We start from the raw sequence: 27,175 nt of genomic DNA, 5'->3' as shown, positions 1-27,175 counted from the left end.
ACTGTAAATCTGTTGTAGTAGGAGGCTGACATATAATAGAAAGAAGTGCCAGAAAATTCGAATGTTCATCAACAGGTGCCTAAAAGTTACGAGCAGAATTTTTTCATCAAATAAGATAAATAATGAGTATCTTTGGATAATAAGGGAAGGAGAGAAAATAGACGTAACGACTATGAAGCGAAAATGAAGATGCAAGGATCATACACTACAAAAACCTTAACAAACATAACTAGACATGCATTAAATTATAATGCTACATGTAATTGAAAAATAGGTGGACCTGACAAACATGGAAAAGAACTATCGAGAAATAATTGTAACTGATAAACATAACGTGGAACACGCTGATGAATTGTGCAATAAATGGTCAAGTTTGGCTTTCGAATGAAATATTATTTTCGAAATCAAATCAAATTATTACTTTCTCCTCTGATATTGATCTGAATTTTCATGATTCTGAACTATGACATGGTTTATCGTTTTCTCTTTCTTTTAATCGTTTAACTTGCGACAGCAATGAAAGACGTGACCGATTTCGGTCCTGTTGGATCTCTTCACAGCGATCTAGCAGCTTATTGTTCGGAATACCTAATCCGAACTGAAGAACATGCGTTTGCCGACCTTTTTATGATCAATGGTTTTCATAGTACTTAAGGAATGGAGTTTTCGTATGGTATGAACTTAGTTTTCTTCTATCTCTTGTTATAAATCATGTTTTCACTCATAGAAACGATTTCTGACATTTCGATTCTATTTCGGCTTCAGAATATTAGCTGATATACAATATATTCGAACAAATTGTTTTGTTTCCTTTATTATAAAAATAACAAGCAATTATCAATTTGAAATCAATCTAATATATTTTGAGCCTCATATAATAGAATTGTAGATTGATGTGAAATTGCATAGTTTTCATAAATTGATAAATTTCTCTATGCCTGAACAATTTCCAAAAATTCTTCGTTTCGTGCTATACCAAGAATTTTTGAATTATTATGAATAAATGTTAGTGAAAGCATTTTTTTATCGTATTGATTACTTCGGATTTTATTATCGAATCAGTATACCAATTATTTCATGGTTTCTTATATATTATAATAATGTATTTTTTCTTTTCTTGAATTTCTACAACTACTTAAATTTCATAATGTATCACTTATTCTTATTTCATATTGTTTCTGAACTCTTCGTGCATGTGGTAAGGATATGCGCTTTACATATTGATGCTCAAAATCTGTTTTGTTTCCTAATTCACTAAAATATTTGATTATCTTTACCTTGAAATAAGTTATTATCATATTAATTTTTTTCTTTCAATGTAATATTTTCACAATTAATCTCACGATCTGGATAACTCTATAAGGGAAACTGATGATTTATGACCTTTTTGTGATATAGGATGACATGAAATTGAAGTTTTAATATCTTGGAGCCAATTTCTTTCCGTAAAACATTCTATTCTCACGTTATTGTTAATTTTCTGCTTCTTAGATCTTTTTATATAGATTTTTGAAGCGATGAAACTGGAGTACTCGAAGTTTATATTGAATGAAGATGTTTCTCCCATCCCCAGAAGGTATAACTAAGCGACAGTTTCAAATTGAACTTAAGAAATCATTTTAATGAGTTCAATATTAAAAGAATCAATTCAATGGTGTGAAATTTGCCACTATATACATTTCGAGTTGGAATTTATGGAACTGATGCTGTAATTCATGCGAAACATACTTTTCAGTCACTCGGAAGGTAAACGGTTCAACTTTAGTGTCTGAAGACGATAACTTCAGACTTATCTAAATGCACATTGGGTAGTGTGAATATGAGTTCTGGTGTAAAGGTTGAAAATGTCATCTTCAAAATGTATGTTGTGTTAGTTGTTAAGTTACTGAAAGAAATAGTGCTCATTTGAATTTGAATTTCATATAATACATATAACAAAAAGTGAAAAACATATAAGAGAAAATAGGAAACATTTATTACCATTGTTTCACTCCTCTATAGTTTTGTGATTTTGCAGAATATTAACCTTTTGTGATCGAGTTAAAACTGAAAATAGCGTGATTTACATCTAATTATTTCAATCGTGACAAAGTAACTCAATATAGCTGATAAAATTTCATTTTAGTGAATCTACGTTTCAATTTATTCTCACTAAACATTTCAAAATAAAAGGATATTTACGAGTGGACTATTATGTTCTTTGTGCCCATTTGTGGAAAACTGTCCATTTGTTTCCACAAAAAAATATAAATTGGAAATGGACATGATATACTACAATACAGAATAATTAAAGGAGTATACACAGGAAACATTATATTTTGAAAGATATTTTAGTAAAAAATACGAACTCAAGACAACCTTTTCTTTTCACTGATATATTTTTGATAGATATACCGTCAAGATGATTTAGATGGTTTACAAATATGTTATCCCAATACTATAGTGCGATTATGTGAAATAGTGACACCAATTTTGGGTGAATTGCTAAATGATCTACGAGGAACATGCTCTACCTTTGATCTACTTACTCCTATTGAGTGTGATTTTGTCGATATAATAAAGAAACATGGAGGAGGATTTCCGATTGAGACAAGTTATAATGATCGCAAAAAGTTTCTACTTTCTACCAAAGATGTTTTGGAAATAGTATATTACACACCGAGATTAGCTATGATCTCGATATGTGGTAAACAACTATCACTAATATAAATAAATGCTAGAAGTCGGATGTATATTAAGTTGGCGAATAATACACGCTGACGCAGCAGCACATGGTAGGTGCCAGAAAATAGTAGGCATCGCTACCTAAAAGCTATTGAATCATATGGGAAGTGGTGCGAAGAAAAAAAGGTGAAGAATACCAGTTCCGAAAGTGTACTCTTAGCATATTTTGGAGAAAAACTAGACAAAAGAAGCCGTCGACTTTATGGACAATGTACAATATTATTCGAACGATCCTACAAACTATATCTCGAAACATGGACACTGTTGGTTTTCCGAAAACGACAAAATGTAGGCTTCATTTCATTTCAAGTAGTTTGTTTCATTCTAGTTCATTGTTGGCTTTAATTGTTTGCCATTAAATAGTGAGGGTGGGAAATGAGAGGGGGAAATAGAGGTGTGTAATATGATACTCTATAACCTTCAGTGACGGTAGTAATGCCAGCATTGCATATATGGTTGTGAATAAAAAAATTCTCACAACAAAAACTGTAATTATTAGGATATTGATTGATTAGTAGCGTAGAATGTTTAACAATAATTTGATTTTTATTATTCCATGATGCCCTAATGCACGAATCCAAGAACAAATGCCATTCCATCAGTATTCTCTCAAGACTCTTTGTAGATATGGGAATATAGTGAGGTATGTGTAGCAGCGTCAAAATTTTATTTTTGGCCAGAAACTGTTGAGAGGAGATTGTTGTTTGTAATGATGGAAGAACCATTCAACTATCTGCCAGAACTCGGGTCCTGTTCAACGAACATTTATGCAAAAGTTAGTACAACGTCTAGAATTTTTCTACATCTTAATCTATGTGGGCACTTAAGGGACGTCCACAACAAGTTTCGTCACCAATCGACTTACCACCATTTCCATAGCGTCATTTTTGCAGGTTGCACGTTGTTTATTTAAACTTGGCATGTTAAAAAACGGAGCAACAGCAAAATAACGCTAGTGAAGAAAACACTACTGACAAACAGAGCTAGCCACAAGACCAAAAATGAATCGTTAGTTAAGGTTATTTTGCGACATATAAAATGTCCTTTTTTTCTCAAATTTCATTTCCTAAGTAGGTATCACTTCATAAATGTCTTTATCGATAAAATCACTTACCTCCATATATAATTATCATGATTTATTTTTAGGTGTACAAGATACCACAGGGTTTTTATCTGATACGAGTTCAACAATTATGCGAGCCAATGATTCATCAATGGTAGTCTCTAGTAGCTCGTAAATTAAGGTCAGAATAACTTAGAATACAAAATTTTGTAGGGGCTTTTAGTTAACCTACATGAAAGAAACTAATTGACCTCATAGTCCCATCATTTATCAGCTAGAATCAGCGTAAAAACGTCCAACTTTCACAAATGTAGAGCTCAAACTTAATTAGGGCATTAAATGCATAACAATGCGCATCATATGAAAACCATACAAAAATTTAGCGCAATGAGCACTTAAAACCGAGACTCTCTAAAATAGGCATCATTTAGTACCAATAATACACCTTTATTGCCAAGAACTGGAACTACTGGAATTCTGACTATTTTAAATCAATTTTGATGAGAAAAATAATCACTCTATTCATACAATTAGGTATTAAATGGTAGAAAAGTGGAAAAATATACAGAAATCATATATCTGTCGTAATTTCATTATTAACTATCTTGTTTATTCCCTTGCATTTCGTCGAATCCTCATTAATGCGGAAACTATACCACAACCAGAGCTTTCGAGGATTCCACTCAGATAAGGTAAATTTGTATTTCAATGTGAAAGGTCAACATCGTCACCGGTTGTGTCTCGGGAGCTGCAATTATATTAAAATCGCCATCCAACTCAATCTCAAAATGTTTACGGCTGACTAAAATTGAGTTTCGACTACGACATAATTGCAATCTGCATTTCCTTTACCCTGTAAAGACAGAACTTTCATGTTTCCACTTTATACGTATTTCGAAAACAATTTGTTTGCTTTTAGGATGAAGTAAATATTTTTGAATAATAATCAAAGCAAATAAAGTTACATGAAAGCACTAAAATCGATAATATTATGAGGGATCATCTGTCTCATAGAAAAAGTTTTGTGTGGAAATTTTTTCTTATAGAATTCAACAATTCAATAATAAATTAATTATTACTAACTTATATTGAATAGTAGCTTTTTCTCATTTTTTTATTATGGTATATACAATTTGTTCACAAAGTAATAGTCCTCTTTCCCTCAGGCATTAAAAATAAGCAAAATAAACTCTGGCCCACTAAAGGTTTACATATGTCTGCAAAGAACATGAGTGATATCTTTATCTCAGGAAATTCTCGGATAGTGTCTGCTTCAAATATTACGTGAAACTATACGGAAAAATTTATAATAAGATAATAAAAGCTACCAAAGATATTTATTATAATAGTAGACTCAACAATTCTCGTAAAGAAACATGGTTGATTGTGAATGATCTAAGAAATAAGGTTTGTTCATCTTCACTTGATAACCTCAATAATTACTTTGTGAATGTAGCCAAACATTTATAGTATTTTATAACTTTCACTTGATAACCTCAAACTTTTCATGATCACACACTTTCTTACACAGTTTCTTCTTCATGCCCCTAGTCTTAGCAAAGCTTCTCAATACAATTAATGACTATGAATCAGAAATAAATACTCATTTGGAATTGATGGACATCTTACCACTTTATTTAACGTTTCCTTTCAAAATGTCACTTTTCCCGATTGCCTTAAGACGGCCATAATTATATCCCTACATAGAGGAGGAGATAAAAATCAAGCATCGAATTATCGCCTAATTGCACTCCTTCCCATGTTATACAAGATCATAGAAAGATTGGTCAAAAAGAGGCTTTTATTATTTCTGTTTGAATATAAAATACTTACTACCCATCAATTTGGGTTTTAAAGTAACAAATACACAAGTGCCATAACTGTACTACAACAACTGTTTGTGATTCTTCTGCGGCTTTCGATTTTAATAGAATGTGAAGTGCCCCAAGGCTCAGTATTAGGCCTTATTTTGTTTCATCTGTTTATAAACGATATCGTCTATCTAGATATCAAAGGTAAAATATGCCTATTTGCAGCCATTTCTCTTGGAGCAACCTTGATCTCATTAAATCATGGTGCGATTCTAATTTTCTCTGTCTCAACGTTTCTAAAACTAAAGTTTTATCATGTAAAAATACAATATAGCCTTTTTTTTAAACACCACCATTGACGTCGTTGAAACTGTAAAATTGTTAGGGCTTGTTGTGGACAATTCCTTGAAATGGGAGTTACTTATTGCCGCCTTATCTAAAAAATTAAGTTGGTCCTACTTTGCGCTGAGATCTGTTTGCAAAGAGGGCTCACTGCTGTGACTTCTTTAAAAGATTAAAAATTTTGACTCTTCCTTCATTATTCATCTTTGAATCCGTCTGCCTACTTCGTAAGTACACTTCTACAATTTTAGAGAGATCTTTGTACGGCTATCCACTTATGAACGCGGAGCACGACCTTTAGCACGTTCAGAATTAGAAAGGGCTCAATATTTTATCATGCAAAGAAAAATCACAATCACTTGCCATCGAAATCAAAACGATATCATCTTATCCCGCATTCCGCAAAAAAAATTTAAGAGCATATTTACTGGAAAGTGCCTTCTACTCTGTAAACGACTTCTATTCTAATAATAATATTGAATGCTGCATACAGGTTTATTTTTATGTCAGTTTTTTAGTTTCCACAAGCTTTTATCTATAAAATGTAAGAACTTTTTGACAATAAAGCATCTCTCTCTCTCTTTCAATACTATTAGTCTTGTTGTGGAAAACCGTTATGATAAAGTACTTCACTTTACTTAATCCTTTCTACCTTTTCAGGTGCAAGGCTATTGGAGTTGAGCTAGGCTCCTTTTAATAACAAGCGACGAAGTAATTCTTTTGAAATATTTTCAAGTTTTTGCTTTTCCTTGGAAGCCAATTCCAGTGAAAAATCAGCCCTGTTACTAATATGTATATGGGCCTACAAAACAATACTGTAGCATCAAATTTAATAATCATACAGATATCTAGTCTTAAGCAGATAGACTCGAATCAACTGATTAAAAGGTATTTGCCTGTCTTAGTCGCTTGCAAAGATTTGAGAGAGGAATTAATTTGGATACATAACGTACTTAGAGGTGATATATCTTCAAAACACGGTAGGAATTAAGTCCCATATCAGAGAGAATTTACAATTAATTGTCACTAAGCATTCTATTCATGATGAATATTTCTGATTCCACTTTTATGAAAACTAAACTCGAAAATTTTCCAAATATTTCATACAAATGCCTTTATAACTCAAATAAATTGACGATTTATATATTTATATGGATCTTTCTAATATTCCCATCACATGGTGATTTACTATATTTACTCGCGTGCACATGCATCTGTGAGAGATAATTAAATATGCTTTGTTTGGTTTAAGTTTCTCAATTACATTTTTGATTGAATCTTCTTTGAAACTCATTTGAAAACTCTTTATATGAATATTTTATGTCTGTATCAAACTGATGTTATTTCGCTGTGCTTTCATCCCACTTATTATTTGGTGATGATAACAATTTCATATAATGATAATTATAGTAGTAATTGAAATTATAATGGTCACTTGAGGAGGAGTTTTCTGCACCACTGTTATTGAATCAAATCTTTGGCATTAGGAACAAACTAAAGTATTTGAAATTTCCCAAGAATCGAATAGTTCTTGCAATAAGAAATACAATTGACCACAATATAAGAGTCATTTCCTTTCAGTCATATAGAGCATCACCAAATTTAAGTATTAGTTTAAATTAAAAATAAATTTTTCCATTGCTGACGGTTGGAAAAAATGGGAATAACATCTACAAGATGAAATTTGAAAATTGGAATGAACTGTAGAATAGACTACTAGTAATACAATAAATATGAGAAACTGAAAATTTATACAGCGTTAAGGAGTTATTTTGGATTAACAGTTAACATCCTTTTTAATTCACTATTGCATGTTGATTCAATTATTTGAAAAAACCTCTTTAAAACCAACCGGAACTACTTATGAACACACTGTATTGTTTTTGCTTCACAGATGCTAGTTTTCAAATATTATTTCTTTTATTTATTATCTATATTTTATGCCTGCGAAGTAATTGTGCACTGGTAACAAAACACCACTTACCCTTGATTCCTAAGCGTCACATAGTAAAAATTGGAGTTCCCATGGCATTGTTTTTTTGAAATTCACCTGCAACGAATTAATCATGGAATATAAATTGTAAATAGAACAGTTTTTATGTTTTTTCCACTGCAATGAATTGTAAACCGTTTGTACAGTCATTTGAATACTCACAAGACTTGTCAAGCAAATCAAATGAACTTCATTGTATTGAATTTGCAGTGGTGCGTAGTTGAGCTTTGACTCTTTTATACAGCATGATGTCATATGTACTTTGTCGAAATATTAATAGTATTACACAACCAACCGTTTATCTACGAGAGCTATGTTACTAGAAAACATGCAGGTTAATGCTGTGTGAATCCAATATAATTGATGATAAGAATCAAATATTGCCGTTTCAAAGCTATCAGCTTCATCGCATAGTGATTAAATTTGTATTGGTTATTGATATCATTAAAGTACTTTCTTTTATTAAATGATAATAAACTGGCTCTAACGTTCTCTATAAACGAAATCATAACAGAGGTTAGTTCAGAAATAATTTTTAATTTCCCAAATTTCCTACAGATATTCTAATATTTCACATTGTTTTCCATAACAATCTAAGAAATGGATGGTCGAATAACGACTCAATGAACGCAAAGAGAAAGAAACATAATACCAGAAGTGAAGCTCTAGATTTGATTGGATTGGATTGAATATCTGAGGCTTAGATATGCTCCGATATAATATGGAAATCAGATATTGAGTTGTAGAGAGAGCACTCTTCCTAAAATTTTACAGTTAGCAAGTACAACAGGAAATCTGCTACGAACAAAATCAAAGGAGAAGTATAATAGTAAAACAAAAATTTCATGGATGGACAATTAACTTACAGAACTTCTTTTCAAAATGTGTTTCCTTTGTATTAGGCTGAATTGAGCAAAAGTTCAAGTCGTCCTCACAATGGGCTTTTTCTTCACAATAACATCCATCTGAAAAATTATAAGAAGTTGCGAGTGTTCCTAAGACGTCTGTCCTAAAGCCATCGACCAGAAAAAGACGTAGGAACTTAATGAATAAATATGTATATCCAAAAAAAGAACCGGATCATCTATTTATTCTGACCAAAGTAAGTCATCAAACACGAAATTTTAAAATATTTTATTAGTGTCTGGCACAGGTGGCATCAGTCATGGGTTGGGAGCTTACAACGGAGCTCGTATAGTCAATATATCTCTCAAAAAAACAGTGTCAGATGAATTTTACGAAATTTATAAAAAATATACTATTAGTAAAAGAAAACTAATAATTATAATTAGTATATTGGAGGAAATTGATAGTTGTTTTTTGTCAGTAAATTTGCCATTCGCAGATCGTAGCTACGACTCAATCAGATGCACGACAGCACACGCTCTTTGAATAACCTACTATTATTCGTGCCGTTTTCATATCTAAAAATAAAAGATACAACTTTTCACATATGACTATTGAGTTTTTTCATCTCAATGCTACGAACTCGTCCACGACAGGGACCGTGAAGCTATTCCTGTTCGGTTATAATGGAAGTGTCGAAAATTTGGCGAACACGCCGGGATGAAAATTTCTTAGAACGCGTTTGATATAGTTTTTCTATATGTTTTTATATGTATAGTGGCGAATTGTTCATATTATTAAAAATTTTCTAAAAAGGCCTTTTAATTGAAAAATACTTAAAAAAATACTGGATAAGTTTCCATTGACAAACCACGAATTCATTCACGTACTGAATGTCTTTATAAAACATTTCAAATAATAACATTGGTCATTTATCATCTGAGCTATATATCTGTCACGTATACGCAATAAAAAAGTGCAAATGGAAAAAAAGAAAACCATTAACAGTCGGACAGTTCTAGAAAAATAAAATGCATTTCATTGAGGTCGGGTACATGAAATATGTTGGATGCGGTAAAGAAGAAGAGAGCAAAGTTGGCTTGGCATCCCGCATACCTAGCATAATAGGGGCATCATGGTATTTACTCATTAGTACCACTACTCTCACCTACACTTCACCAGATATTAAATAGGATTCCTTTTGTCCCCAGTGCAGAGTCGGATCTCATATCGCGGAATGATAAATAGAGGAAATTGCAGAACATTACGGAATATATTTCGGAATATTATTATTAAATAGTGGAAAACTGTTTACACTCATGACGATAAGAAGTATGAAAGGTATAAGTTAGTCAGTAAAATAGCAATAAGCTGAATTATACTATGATCGACTGTGATGTCAGTTATTACAAAATTCTGAAATTTTTAGTCAAATCTCTAAATCAAATATTTTTTTTTCTTATAGTCACGTCAACGTCAACTGGGTAATAATTAATAATAATTAACACTTGATGTGTGTATTTTGTTTTCTCTCTTTTTCTTCCTTTCTAATTTTTAGTTAGAATCCTCAACTAATTTTTTATGATAATTAAAATTGATATGGATTAAAGAAAAGCTCGAAATGTATGATTAATTTTTTCTATGAATCAAGAAATAAAGTGGAAGGAAACTCACCTTCTTCGGGGCAAATAATGAAATATTCATTGGTGTAGTACAGTTTTCATATATATTGATTGTGATTCTAAGTTACCATTCTCAATTGAAAGTTAAGCACAAATACATACAGTTTCAAAGAAGCATGTCTAAAAATACCGAACCGTGTGGATCTTCAGTTTCCTCAGTCTCTGAAGACGATAATTTGCTTATCAAAACGTAAGTCAGACAGTGGAATCATGAGTGTTGATTTAGTAGTAGTATACTCCAACACTCATGATTACACTGTCTGACTCACATTTGGACAATCCAATTGTAAGAAATATATTTTGAAAAATTCTCAGCCTACTATAGAACCAAACAAAATTCCAATGTCAAAATATTTCATTACTCAACATATTCTCCTCTTAATAGGATACATTTATTACAGCGAACCTGCAACGTCTCTAGACCTTTAAAAAAAATGTTTCTCTACAAACCAGAGCTCCACAGCTTTTATTACTTCCTCATTGGAATAAAATTTACGACCTTTTCAACTTTTTTTCACCTGAGGAAAGAGATGATAGTCGAACGGAGCCAAATTTGGTCCATAAGGGGGTGTTCTAGTAATTCAAACCCTAAATCACCAATTTTTTGCATGGCAACATGAGATTCGTGTGCAGGCGCGTTATCCTACAAAAGCAAAAAAACCTTGGATAGCTATCCGCGTCTTTTCTCTTTAATTTTTGCCCGTTGAGTGGTCAGTAATGTTGAATCATAATTTCCAGTTATTGTCCTACGATTATCCAAAAAATCAATCATGATTACTCCATGGCAATCTCAAAAAACTGAAGCAAGAACTTTTCCAGCAGATTTTAGAACAAAAAACTTCTTAGGTCTTGGAGAACCAGAGTGTCGCCATTCCATCGATTGTTGCTTTGTTTCTGGATCGTAGAAATGTACCCTTTCACGCTTTTGTTCAACATTCAAACATTTGTGGATCCATTTTGCAGCAATTTTTCTCATGTCCAAATTGACGTGAACTATATGATGAACGCGTTCGTATGAAATATTCAGTGCTTCAGATATTTGTTTTAGCCCAATTCGACGGTCTGATAAAATCATGTCATGAACTGCATCGATATTTTCGGGGACTGACAAAGAAACTGGCCTTCCTGATTGGTCATCATCTTCAATGGAAAATTTACCTCTTTTGAAAGTTGCAGTCCAATTTTTCACGGTATCATACGAAGGACATTGATCACCAAAGGTATTAAGCATATCTTGGTAAATCTGCTTACCTCTTAATCCTTTTAAATACAGGTACTTGATGATGGCTCGATATTCCAATTTCTTGATTTTCACAATTTCGGTGGACATCTTTTTTTTTAATCTATTGTGTAATTCTGGTTCACTTTTTTGACTTTAAACTTCTACACTGACACTTCTAATAAGTTATTGTTCGTTGCTATGGTAACGCAATATTTTGTTTATCCATGGAACTGGTCTAGGCTAACTAGATATCAATACATCCTCGTATATATAGTATTACGTATTTTCAAATGGAAATTGGGATACATATTAAGCAGAGAATGAAAGAATTAGAAAAAATAAAACAAAAATATTCTACTTTCATAACATGCATATTAAATATCTTATATTATTTCCTCTTTTCTGACTAGATAATGAATGTTATCTACTGAGTCTATCAAATAATTTGTCTCACGTGCTCTGGAACAAATAATAGCTTGTCTAAATTCACAATTATCTACGAAACAAATTCGAACTCGGTTTTTTCGAATATAGATATAATGACTTTCAAATATATATAGCCTTTATTTAGAATTTCTCTCAACTATTGCAGTTTAATTATTTTTTAAAAATTGTATTGTCTATTTTTTTTCCTGTCGTAAAAGGCACAGCGTCCGCGTACCGTATCCTCTAGCGGTGGAGGAGGAGGTAATTCTAGTTCCAAGACCCCTAATTTGCAGGTTTATAATATTTGGTTCATTCTCTGTAGTCCAACGTTGAAGATAACTTTAATTAGTTGAAATACCAAAGTAAAAACTTCCTTCTTCAAATATTGTAGGTGGATTTGTTTATTTCATGATTTGATAGTTACTTAAGGATTTTGGCACTAATTAGTTCATATCCGGAAGATTATCTGGGATTCAACTGTTGTATCGATTTTTTTACCTGTTTTACGGTGAATTTTTCGAGGAGAGGCTCTAGTTGATATGGAGATTCCAGAAAATCTTTGACTGCCGTCAAGTGTTTTCTATGGGATTAGAACGAAAGATGAAGCCAATGTGTTTTGTAAACACATTGGCTTCATCTTGGCTGCTCTTTGCCCATTGACCTTCAGGAGTGCGGATAGGAGGACTTGTTGGTTCTCGTCTATTTAGTTTTTTCGTTGTTTTCCATAAATCATATTGTTTCTTGTACGGTAAAATTCCCCAGGTAGCTCTGTATTTCATCATTTTTATTATTTGTGCGTTCTTTGCCAAATTTTCCTTACTTTCCTGTCCATAATTTTTCGTTTAATTATCCTTGAGAGAGTTTTGGGTGTGGTCAATTTATCTTTAATTGGTGTTGAGCCGTATATTGCTGTTTGGATTGATTTTATAAGATGTTCAACAATATTATCAATGTTTTCCTCAGTTTTTGAAGGAACTTGGAGATGCAGCAAGTTATCCAAATGAGCACGAAAGTAATTCCAAAATTAGTATATTTCTTGCCTAATCTTGGAGGTACTCCTTTTACTATTATTTGGGTGCTGACTATGATTAGGACGGGAATGTCATCATAAGATAGTCCAAAACTAGATTGTGGATTGTTTCAATATAAACTGATTTTCATGCTAATAAAGTGAAGTACTCAAAAATTTGAATACGAATTCACTGGATCAGTCAAGTCGTGGTAGATTGGAAGTATATTGTCTACGGATTTTACCATTAAATCTGGACACAAGCGAATGTATTCTGTTTCCTAACCTTGAGGTTTCACTTGCAGGATAATGGGGAGTTACCGAATACTTAAATGCCTATTTTGAGGAGAAAGCGACTAGTATTTGAAAGGGCTGAAACTTTTAGTGAATAGATAGGGAAGGTGTATAAACTTAAAAGAAGACTAAGTTATTTCTTTTTCAAGTCGAAAATTTTCCAGACAACCCTCATATAGAAAAGTCTCCTACTTATTTTCATTATTAAAAATTGATATAATTTCTACATTTTATAATATAAATTAACAGTAATTATGAAAAATAATCGTTGATACAAAATGAAATATTCTGTTCTGAAGGTTCGTTTGTAAATATCATTGAACTATCTTTTCAAACAATATTCCTCTAATCCATTTCTGATTGAATTTTTTATTGAAAGACTAAAAAGCAGAGCTTAAAACAATTACTCGTTTGGAGAAGGTCACGACGGTGATGGTGAGAAGATATTTGAAGGGTATTATCGACCACATTCACGTTTCTCTCAACAATGACCAATGGAAATATTTTCTTCGTTTACTATACCGTTAGGAACGGACATAAATTAGTTCAATTTGTAGCATATTCAGATTCATCCAATGCAAAAGAATCTCGATTTCCCCGAGAATTTATTTGGTTATCAATGTGGAATCACGGATTCGATGGACTGAGATTTCGAAAAAGGAGAAGAAAATAATCTTGAGAATAAATTACTGAACATACTTTTTCAAATTATTATTCGAAGGATTCCTTTATAGATATAACTTGGAATTGATACAAAGGAAAATACTAAGCGTGAAATAATCATAGGAAGTACAATATTCATGGAACTTTGTGAACTTTAAGATGAATATTTGGTTATGATCAATAGATAATGCGTAAAAATGCTTTTGATCAACAAACAAATAGAATTATGATTATTTTCATAAAAATGAAATAAGGTAAGAGTGGGTAAGATGACAAAGTCGCTACGATAACGATTAGCGATCTTAGGTTACCCAAAACGAGATGGAGCTTTCAGGTCTACAAGAGACATTATTTTTTCGGTAAATCACTGATGATTAACATCGTAGACTCAGTAGAAATCCTATTTAGTGCGATATCAGTCATCAAGTGAAGAGAACTGGTAGTGTTACAATTTTAGAGGTATACGAACTAAAGTGTTGATTTTAATCGGTAAGTAATTATTGCTTTATGACTAAATTTGGTGAAAATCTAGAACATTTCCTTGCCTCCTAACATATTTAATGCTGCTTATACTAATTTTTCAACCTTAATCATTTTTATTTTTTCTTTTCTTACTTAGGATAATTGCAATTGAGGGTAAGATGACGATATTGTCATCTTAGCCGCACTGTTAAACTATACTAATTGACTTTTCAATTTAGTAAGATAAGGCAACGAGACAGTAATGGAGTCAGTGTAACATAAGAGATGCAAAGAGATCTGTTAAATACAATTGCAGAAGTATTAACTATCCTTCTAAACTTCAAAACAGTTTGCTATTCCAAAAGCAATATCAAAGCGTTTAGTTATTTCAACAGAAAAATTACATTGTGGAAGTAGACTAAACGGTTTTTAAGTTAAAAATAAAACAGTTTAGCAAAATAGTGTTTGAATATGCAGAGTATCGTAACATTGATCACAGATTTCACGCTGATAAGATAAGAGCTGGAACAGAATTTTGTGAGAAAAAAGTCTAACGCCTAAAAGCTAGGACTAAAGTATAACTACTCTACTAACTGAATCTATAATTTTTATGAGACAGAGATCTCCACAGTTGCTACCAAAAATCTAAAAATTCTGAACCCTAAAGGAAAACGAAGGGTTATTAAAATGTCATCAGCCGAAAGAGGATCAAATTTTACAGCTTTCTGTTGCATTATTGCAGTTGGTAAATTTATTCCACCGCTGCTAATTTTCCCCCGAGCTAGGATGCAACATGCATTCATGAATGATGCTCCTCAGGATCAATTGGCGTGGCACATGAAACGGATTGCAAGGCAAGAAAAAAATTTCTATTTCATTTTATTCGATACGTCAGGCCCTCCAAACTTGTTTTTATTATTGTTGACGCACTATACAAAATAACAGTAAGTTTTCATCTTCTTAATCGTCTGGTATGATGCAACCTGTCTCAAATTTGATAATCCTCTATATTCAAAGAAATATCAGCTAGGTCCATCTTTCATACCATTAATATAATGGGTTTGTTTCAAAATGTTCTCATTCTTTTTACTGAAACTGTTTTTTTACTTATCCTCGCTTCCTTCCATTAGGCAAAGATTAGCCTTAATTGTTAGGTATCATTCAAACTAGATAGTGTAAAATGTCTCTCTTTAAACGTATCTATTTCAGATTGTTAAATTCTTCCATTTATTTACGTTTATCGTTAAGTATAAGTCATAATATAAAACCTTAGTCTAATTATTTAGAATTTAGAATTATTTAGAAATTTTGAAACGTTTATTATTTTATCGAGACAAGTCTACGATCACCAAGGACGTTGAATTTTGAATTATTATTATATTACAAAGACGACTCTAAAATCAATTAGGACTAATATTACACCATTTTGAAAATTACTTATTGATGGCTAGCTACAGGAAACTAATTATTTATGAAATTATTCAAGGTTGTTTGTGATTAATCCTTACTGAAAGTAAGCGAATGATGAGGGGTTGAAGTGTGAAGTGAGTAAGTGAAAGATGAAACTATAACCATTCTGGACAATTTCACGGGAAAGGTGAAGGTCGTGAAAATAAAACAACAAAGACATAATTACATTAAAGATTAGTTAAATAGATAATGATTCCCATTAACAGTTTCATACTTCAAAAAGTGAGCTGATACTTCAAAATGAGCAAATCAACGTATTAAACTTTTTTGGATAAAAACCCGGCTAAGCAGTACTTCGTTTGGAGAGAGTCATTGCCTTTTGCGTTTTGACCCTGCTATGATTATTTCTGCAAAATGCTGAAAATAATCTTGGATGGTCGATCAAGGTTGAATAAGGGTGTATGAGAGTTCATCGATTGTATCACGTGGATTTGTTTCCATTTGTGACCTTAGTATGTCGTTTTTCCAATATTGTAATTGATTATCGAATATCTTTCGATAATTTTTATACCCAATACAACTTGTTGTATAATTAGCAAAGTGAGAAATTTTTTTCCCTGGGCACATTGGGTAGATCTAAAATACCAATTTTCTAAATACATCATTCTTTACAGGTGAAATATCTATGACTGAAGTAAAATGATACTACAGAAAGAGGAAAAATGATTATTTCCTGTCCAAACATAATTAGAGAGTGTAATAAACATTTGAGGAAGTTGGGCTGATATTATTGGTCGCTACACAATTATTATGCGTACCAAAAAATGGCAAATGCGATTTATTAACCTTGTATTTAGATATATATATATATATATATATATATATATATATATATATATATATATATATATATATATATATATATATTTGTCCATGACTCAATAAGACAAAGGTTCAAATTACCGAATTGCATTTATTTTTCATTTCTCTAATATTCTTAATGTGGCCTGTATTTATCTCTCAATAAAAAGAATAATTGTTTTTTTTTTAAAGTTCGCTCAGTATAAACAAGTAAAAATAGAAGCACATATAGGTACTATACATGTGACTATTGAAACATTTATGCTAAAACAGCCATCCATACAGCTGTAACGTATTTTGTATTTATTTACACTCTTTCTATTCCTCGGGTGAATTAACGACACTGCCTCTTACGTTCTTAATTTATTTACACATTATGCAATAAACATAACTTAATAACTCACATATAAATATCACTTAGATAATTTCTGCAATTACTTTAATAATTCGTTTAATTCACTACGATTATTTATTAAAAACTGAACTGAACTGCGCTTACACAAAACATTTATATACCTAAATGAAATTGTACAACAAAAAGAAATTAATAAATACACTTTCCTAGAAACTATTTGAAAGAAATGCTGTAAATGAACCGCCTACTATTGAAATTTTATTCTATATATAATATATATAATTTATAATTCGCCGAATTTTAAAATTCCATAGTAGCTGGACAGGACCGGCCTAAGAACTTGTTCGTAACACAGCTTTATTTTGATACGGACTAGAACGTTCACATATTTTCTATGATTCAAATTATTTTGAAGCTGTGTTTTATATCGCATTTCTCACAATAAAAATGCGCTATCACTATCATTTTGTTCGTCCATCTACTAGTTTTCTTTTTGCATTTATTTTCTGTACAGCTGTAGATGTGTCTATACGAAAGAAATTTTGGGCATTAGCAGCAAAAAATTGACGTTTCGACATGTCGCGGTCTTTATGACAATATTACTTGACATTATTGTCAATGCCAATTCTTGTCTGTCTTTAAAAGAGAGATAAAATATGAGGAATTGATGCAATCCACCTCCAAATATAAAGTAAAATTGCACACTTCTCGTTCCAATTCCCTGGAAGCTTAGTAAATTGTTTATTTAAAATCTTCGAACGGTAAAAAATGCGCTATAACCTCTTGCGCTGAGATGCAACTATTTTTTTTAACATTAACAACTACGTTGACATTTTCCCTTATAAAATATATTCTTCATAGTATTGAGTTTTTTGCATATTTTTGTCGTCATTTCCTACCGTTATATATTGATAAAATAGAGCAGTATAGGGTTAAGGAAATGTAGCATATCATGGCAAAGCATGTATAAGGGAAATATATAAACTTTAATAGAGTGATTGATCCATACTCAGTCGCATATTTTAAGCAACACGAAACGAAGTTCTCAAGGAAGGAAAATTGACGGTTATCGATATATACCTGATTATTTTCAATTTCTCATATTAGGACTTTTGATTATATAATAGTGAAATGAACCAAGCATTTATTAAGTCGTTAGAAAATTCGAGGTGGAAGATATAATCTTTACATTCAACCTTCTCCACCTACGGTATACACTTATACACAATAAATAATAAATAATTTATGACTATGACAAATCAGTATTTTTCATATAAATGACTTTCAATAAATAAGAAATGCATAGAATGTCGCATACTGAAAGTAAACAAGATTTTGGAAAAAATTCCTGGAAATCAAATAAAAAGTTGTTGTTTTCACATAATCTCTGAAAAGATTATATTCTACTACTACTACTAATTACGCTGCATGTATTTCAACTGAATGTGTCTCATAAAGTCATGTCGAACATTGGAGTTATGCTCAGTTTTGTCCGATTATGACAGAATTTTACATCAAATGGGTACAAGAACATTTGAACGAAAAAATAAGCCCTATAATTGACTGTTTTCACCAAGACCGTCTCAGAAGTCGCTTTTGATTTTGGTCCATGTATGCTTTATATACCACATTGAGTATGAAGTGGTTTCTGGCTCTTCCGATGAGCACGTTAGAGAAGATAAAATCTTTCCAGAACTGTTTCCAGTCCTGGATATAATATTTAAATAACTGCATCGCCATTCAAGAGGAGTAATCTGATAGATATATTTAAATCTCATCCTGTTTTTTTTCCTTGATTTTACTAAAATAATTCACCGTATTTTTGATCACATCTCGTAATATGTGTTTTGACCCAATCTTGTTTTTTTCTCTTTTTTAGAAAACCATATTAACTGCTAATAAAAATTTTCTTGTGTTTTTGTTTCCGTTTGTTTGTTCTATTATTTCATTCTTTATTCTATACCAATACGACTTAGTATATTTTCAAAACTTTCAAAGAGATTTCTGTCCGATTCATCTAAAATTGATATTCACATTCCAAACAAAAATATTTTTGCTTTGATTCAAAATACAGTACGTTGTTTTGAGATAAATTTTTTACGTTCTAAGATGAATTTATATGATCTTTCAATGTATAACTTTGTGCAAATAGGAAAAAGTTTCGTAGTTCGTTATGAAAGTAGCAAGATCTGAAGTAATAAAAAGTTGCCTGGATGCGTCCTAATTCGTAAGCGTATAGTAAAAACCACAAAAACCCAGCAACTCACATAAAAATGCAAATATTTACGATGTTCTTGTCTCAACTCATGATAAAAAACAAGCATTATCATTTTTCTCGAAGGCATGACAAAAAATAATGAGACATCAGCCAACTTTTAACGCCTTTTGTTACTTGTATATTACCATCCTATTCAAGCTAGGAAATGTCGCACTATATTAAAATTTCTCAATTAATGCTAGAATTTTGTGAATATATCATTACAATTATCAGAATATCACCAATTACGAACATCTATAAAAATAATAGGTGTGTTTTCTCAACCGAAAAAGGTTATTATTTATAATTACGATGCATTTTGTGTTTGATCTGCAGTGCTGCAGATCAAACATAAACAAATGAAGAACTAAAAAGAATGATAATTACATAATTTAAATGATACCAATCGGTAATAATAAAACACATTCCATCAGTAACACTTTTTTCTTACTTCGCAGTTGCTTTGATAAAAAAAAGCTGCGAGCGAAATACCGGGGAACGGCGATCAGTGAAGCCGACTAACTGAATAATCCAAAACTTACTTTTCGAATTACATTTTTATTCTATTAATTTTATCGAACACACATTTTTTACATATTATCATCATTCATCAACAGAAATCAAATATCAAATCAAATCTTCTCTACTAGAGCAACTACAAGACGTACGTAATGGTTTCTTTAAATTGACCGTACCAAAAGTTGAGTTTGACGTGAGCGTTGTTATTTTTAGCTTCCAACTCCTTATAGAGCTAACAATACAGTCTTATTATTTAGAAGCTTGATGAGATGAATTTAAGAAAAAAACGAAAAGTTTTCCTAATTGATAATTAATTGTCTCTTCCTTTTCTATAGATCCGAAATTTAACTGTTTACGATTATTACAAATATATAGTAGAAATTACTATACCCTATAAAGAATCAAAGTTAAATTGAAGCTGAACATCCCAAAATGCCAAATGAAATGTTTGGGATATGAATAATTTTCGTTGAGAATACATAAAAGCACTGATAACTTTTTACCCGAATTCACACTAAATTTTAATATGATCACCTCAAATATACCATAAATTAATAAAATTAGTCAAATAGCTCGAAGGATTATTCGTATCTCGGTGTCCAAGAACTTAAAATTAGGTTTAACAATAAAAATAATAAAGTAGATATGATGTTGGAGAAATCCCTCAAATTGCAATAATAAATATACACGAAATTTTTCACGGAATTACCCTGTATTAATAAAAAATAATTTTTGTTCATAATTCGAGTAGAAGGATATGTTAGGTTAATATCAGCATCGATCTAGATTGGTGGTAGTTCAGAAGGTGGCCCATTATATTACCTTCCATTCTCCACGATCTGGAAACTTACTTGACTATCTAACCTTCTTTCTATCTTTTTTCCTTTTATAGCTCATATTGAAGCATTTCCAGTCCAAAATAAAATTTTTCTCTCTTTCTATTTCTAATTCTGTTATTTTTTCGAGGCATTCTATTCTGTGATCTTCCAGCATTGGTTGTCGTTCCTCCGTCTAGGACTTCTCCCACCCACTCTTGGCGATAGTTGTCCGTTGTTACTACCCATTTCTGGAGTCATGTGTCAACATTATAATGTCTTGTGATAATTGCAATGGTCTTCTGGATTGAGTGCTTCGTGAATCTTATTATTTTTGCTGTGTTCTCTTCATTGATCCTTGGCCAAATCGCTTTGGATGTTGTGCTATCACTTCTGTTTGACCATTTGTCCCAATGTTTGACTTATATCCTAATGTATGGTTTGAACTTAAGCTGAATGTCAAATAAAAGTTTCCGTATAGGATTAAGAATATAGGCTCATAACCTGAATTTCGTAAAAACTCAATCATGGTCTCTTTGAGAATACGTTACATTTATAACTTTTTTTTTAAATCAAAACTAACTTCTAATATGATCACCTCGAATATAATTCACCATGAAATGTACCTTGGAAGCTCCAAGTTATTCAGCATCACTTTACTTCGGGGTCAAGGAAAATATATTTATTCAAATAAAGAAAATGATAAACAATCATTATAAGGTCCCAATACTTAATTTCATGAGACTAGTATGGTGAATATAACGTTGGAACCTCCCTTAAAATTTAATAATAAGTAGACAAACTAATTTATGTAAATGTATTGTTTTATAAATGTTTTAATAAATAGTTTATTTTATCTCAAAAACATTCTCCTTCATTGGTCAATTGTCCAGTGAAATGTTCTATTTGTAGTTCCATTCGCAGAAACTCTAACAAATCTCTGTCAAGAAATCCTTCATGCCCTCTTTTATTATTGAGAATTTATTTAATCCCAAACCAGTTTACCTTGCGATGTATACCTGTTTGATTAGAGATCATAACATATACATTTTACTCCCTTTATCTCAGCAGCTTTTTAAATTTTCAATCAATTTTCAAGTGAAAAATACCTAACGAGAATTTATTAGCAATTAATCTTTCACAACTGCTTCACAAAATGTTTCCCATTTATCAGTTAATCCAAATAAAACATATTTGGCATCTTCTAATCTTCCTTAAATATCGCTTCCTTCAACAAATTATTTCTTCTTGTTCTGTTAATGGGGATTTCTTATTTATCTTCTCGCAAACGAAGTCCAATACATCAAAAGACTCCACAATTTGTCTTTGTTTATGTTTCCTCTCCAATTATGTCCACTAAGAGCGTTCTCCCAGTAGATATTTTAGAATCCATCGTTTCACTGCTTCAAACGTCTATAAATGATACCACTAACAACTTTGCGTTAGATATCGAAGTTGAACTTGAAACAGCACTACTTCAACATATAGCTGGTGTAATGAAATGATTTAGTTTCGAAAAGAGTCTTGGGCGATATGACAAAAATGTAGATCTTGCGGTAGAGGCAACCCTTTAGTCTAGGAGGCAATGTCTTCAAAGGCCCCAATTGGCCCGTACTGTTTAAAAAATATACTGGGAGATCCAATAACTATCAGCTTTTTGCGGAATATGTGAAAATTTTTTTCAACATCATTTTGAGTATTCCCGTGGTTGATGAAATGTTTTCAATCAAATTTATCTCGCTCAGACGAAATATTCCATGGCCTCCCCCAGCCCAAACCTATCACCCACTGAATCATTTTATACTATTTATTTATTTTGAATGAACATTCTACCGAATGCAATATATTTTCTTTTTCCTCATAGTAATTACATGAGTGCCAAAAATTTCTGATTCACCCTAAAGTTAATCACAAAATCGTTACGTTTAATATACTGAGGTGTATCCTCACGGAAATTAATGAGGTCATTAATGATACAATTAAACATGTTAATGAAACTTTGGTGGATAAGAAAACACGAAATTCTGGTAATGAAAGGCTAGGAAGACCCATGAATTATACCATGGATTATAATAAAAAACATTTTCAAGATTTTTTCTTCTCATTGAACTGTTTCAGTCTCTAGAATTGAATATCCAATGACCTCGGAACAGCGTCCATGGAAAAGTTTGAATCCATCAATACGACAGCTAAATGATCAGCCAGCACCATGTAATTATTACTAGCGAAACTTTGCCACGTGGAGCATACCTAAGTTGAGTCTGCACGAGCATAGGGGATATGTGTTAGCACTTATACAAGTCAAAAAACCAAATGTTTGGAGTTTTGGCCATTTCCCACGTGAGGTAAATTTTGAATGTTAAGAGTTTAATTACACTTGGAGGCTTATTTTCATTCATTCAACAATCAGACAATTGATAGTAAACTCGAAGCCTTATTACTGACCACCCGTTGGTTTATTCACAATAAAGATTAATTAATGTAATTACTCATACTACTAATTTTCTGCTTCAACCGCATATATTGAATAACTGTATAGTGTCTCTTGGCCATAACTTATCCTCCTTCATTTGTGTCTATATTCCAAAAACTGTTCTAGTCATGGATTACGATTATTCCTGTTGATATTGGTTTATTCTCAGGATGACATAATTTGAAATAAAGATGAGTACACAGCACTTGATTTGTTCCTATCCAGGCGACATCCAGTTTTTGAAGTATTTTGATCGGTACTACTGATGTAAAGTGAAGAACTTCCGAGTATAGCATATATGCATACAGTTTTAAAGTTACTTTGTATATCAGGAACTTCTCTCTTAGAGTCATATCCCCCACATTAATAAGAGTCTTGTGATGATTGAAAATGAAGTATGCTCATCACACCATAACGTTTGAAAGCTCCTTTAGATATTCTGTTTGTCGTACAAAAATTAATTTGGAATGATAGCTGATTTTCTTCATTTCACATAAATGTACAATTGAGGTAAAACGATTCAAAATTTAATGAGTGTTAGAAAATCATTTTACCCTTTGAAATATCACGCCAAATTGCTTATTTTAACATTCCAACCATTTATTAAACCAGAGAGTCTGAGAGAGAAAATACCAGAGGTATCACGTCAATTTTCAGATTGTTCGGAGTTTCCCCAGCGCTTTTTTTTTCAGTTTCAGTGTCACAAAGTAAAACGGGGAACATTTTGTAGCAGGTGGAGATTTCAAGCTGATGCCCCAGCAGGAGTTTGATTTCATATTTTATCAAGGTTGTCAACTACATTTCAATCAATGTTCGATTCTCGGCACAGTGTATTACGTCTGACTGAAATGCCTATTTTATTTTTGAAATATATCATTGCTGTCGGTACAGTGAATTTTATGAAGTTAAATTTCTCATGATATAGAAGATATATAGATATAGATATAGAAGATATATATATATATATATATATATATATATATATATATATATATATATTTCCAGCTATAAAATGTGGAAGGATCTGAATTATTTATAATATTGTTAAATAACAATGGGAAGTTTTAAGTAATAGATATGTTTTATTTCATATATCATTGCTATTATTGTGGCAAAATCATCTATTTAAGTTTGCAACACATGCTCCACGCTTGCCATTTTGACTATTACATTGTGATACTTATGTACTGTTTCATTTGTACTCATATATTACAGAGTTGATCTCACAACCATACGGTGGCAGTCTTAAGACTGTACTACCCAGTGTGTGAACCATTTCATGTACAACGTAATTGACCCGATGTAGTTTGATGAATACTATTAAATCTGTTTTAATACTAAAACAACGTCTCTCATTCCTGTTTATCGTAACCATTGTTGTTTTTCGCATTGAAATGGGAGTGCGTTTACTCCGGCGGCATATGAAGCGATATCTATTATGTTGAAGCAATAGATTGATTCCCGGTACGATGCATGACGGACTTTAAGTATAAATTTACATGTTCAGCATTCATTCAGGTGCTACATACAAAATATGGATAGATTATGCTAGTTTTCTCAGCAATTCACTATAATTTTTATAAGTGTTATTATAAGCCGCTGCCTTTTAGCTGTTGATGTTTGAAAACCTGCCGACAAATCTTCGAGAATAACTTTTCAACTGCTTGTGTTTGTTATGTTAAGTCATACTTCCTTAATCTTCTCGCCACATTCTCCAAATGTCCTGTGTAAATATCAAATGTTAGGCAGCACCAAGAAGCTAATATAAAACTGTCCTGTGACACTTTGACTGGCCGGAATATATTCACAATGTAATTAGTAAATATCGAAAAAAATGAACACATTGCCTTTGGTCACGACCTGCGCATTTTCACTTTTGATAAATGCTCTCCACCTATTTCTACTCTTAACTGCGCTTATTCACAACTCAAATATCCAGGTTTCATCTCTAGTTAATATCTGACTCATCCAGATTGTTCGCGGTACGTCAAATCTTTGAAAAACTAACCAGGCAACGCAGAAATGGTTAGACTCCGATGAGATGTGTGATTATTGTACACATCTCATTCAATTTCAATCGTAGTCTGAATTGTATTGACATCAAATAATAAACGTTGTTGAAAATTTTCCACTACGCAAGTACATGGTATTCATCATTTTTGCCACATCAATCGATCTATTGATGCGGAAAAAATTGATTTAAATATACTCGTACTCATGCACATATGCTATCTTATTGAAACCATTATAACTGTATAATAGCCCTAGATCACGAACCTTTAATTGGAGTTCTCTGTCACTAACCTTTCAACTCACAGACTAGGAATTAAAACACACATAACAAAAACTTAAAGTACTTCCCTTAGGCAAATAAACAAAACAATGGAAAAAAATACTAATTCTCACAGTTACTACAAATAGGAACAGTCATCCGAGCAAATGGCTTTTTTGCAGTATGTGCAAAAATATTTTGTCATACGCCTTCGTTTGTATCGCTCCCGTTTTTTACGATCTCTGATCATGTTTTATACCTAAACAGCATACGAGTATATGGGTGATTCCGTTCTAACTGTGATATTCAATGTCCTGTATTGTTTTTTTGTACTAGTCATTAATTAATAATCAATTAATAAAAATTTTGTGTTAATTGAATAATTCTTAAGATATTTAAACATTATTTTTATACAATATAACTTGCCACTTAAAGAAAACTTATACTACATCACTTGAATGTCAGTACCGTGTCATGTCCATTCCTAGAATTTACCGATAAATTATTAATTTTTTTTGTCGTAACAAATGATTTAAACTAATTACCTTATAAATTCTAATGTTTATGATCAAACTGAGGAAAATTGATGCACTTGTTGTTTAATATCTTAAGTTACCATGTCAGTACCGTGTCATGTCCATTCCTAGAATTTACCGATAAATTATTAATTTTTTTTGTCGTAACAAATGATTTAAACTAATTACCTTATAAATTCTAATGTTTATGATCAAACTGAGGAAAATTGATGCACTTGTTGTTTAATATCTTAAGTTACCATGTCAGTACCGTGGATAAATGAGTCAGTACCGTGGAACTCAAAATCCGACATTTGTGTCTTGCTCGTGATACTTTGAAGTTGTAGTAAATTCCTCTTAGAGTTTTATTTTTACAGTAAAATAGATGAATAATATGCATAAAAAAGTTAGAAAAGTTAAATTTTAAAATCTTGAAATTTTGAATACAAAAAATCACAGTTAGAACGGAATCACCCATATGGTATTAATTTTCAAAGTATTACAAAACATCTATAGCGGCTATCTATTGGTTGTGAGACTAGTATTTTCATGAACACTAGTCGCCAGGTATCCAGAGCGCCTTCTATAGAATTAGAGAAATGAATTATTTCTGTCTTCTTGTTACTGTCATTGATAGGGGGTTGATCATGGGTGGTAGATAGAGAATGTACAACCTTGTTATAGTTGGGTTTGAAACATGTTCATATATTTATTGAAGCATTCTTAGGGTATTTCCCGTTTGTTGCTTCGCAAAGTACCAAGTTGTTACATGTATAGGTTCGATAATCGCCTTCACTATATTGTTCGCCAGTGGTTTTGATCCTGGATTGGTTCCCTTGTCCAAATATGGAAAAGCATTACACACATATTTTGTCTTCGAGCCTACCATCATTATGAGCTTCACGCCGTATTGATTAGGCTTGTTGTATACACATATCCTAAATGGACAACGCCCTCTGAATCCAACGAGCTGTTTTTCACTTGTTACGTAGAAGATGGGCATATACCATTTCTTACGGTTGCTTATGAATGCTTTCCAGAATTGTTTGAAGGCAGGCAACTTGTCAGAGTCCCTTCTCTCTGTTCTTGTTGTCTTATCGTCAAACCGAAGACATTTCCATAAAATATCAAACCTCTCAGTACTCATGCACACTTTGTACT

General features: G+C 31.9%; 1 protein-coding gene across 1 annotated transcript in view; it reads right to left on the bottom strand.

Moving 5' to 3' along the window:
• LOC130903514 (facilitated trehalose transporter Tret1-like) overlaps positions 1-17,245 on the bottom strand; it is a 134,468-nt gene extending 117,223 nt beyond the window's left edge. Inside the window, exons 1-2 of the mRNA XM_057815659.1 lie at positions 17,213-17,245; positions 7,925-7,990 (exon numbers count right to left, since the gene is read on the bottom strand). The gene's annotated coding sequence lies outside the window, so the exon portion shown is untranslated. The remainder of the gene's footprint in view (positions 1-7,924; positions 7,991-17,212) is intronic.
• Between the last annotated feature and the right edge of the window lie 9,930 nt (positions 17,246-27,175).

Source organism: Diorhabda carinulata, chromosome 2 (genome assembly GCF_026250575.1).
Source record: "Diorhabda carinulata isolate Delta chromosome 2, icDioCari1.1, whole genome shotgun sequence".
NCBI classification, from domain to species: domain Eukaryota; kingdom Metazoa; phylum Arthropoda; class Insecta; order Coleoptera; family Chrysomelidae; genus Diorhabda; species Diorhabda carinulata.
This window is presented reverse-complemented; position numbering and strand designations above follow the sequence as displayed.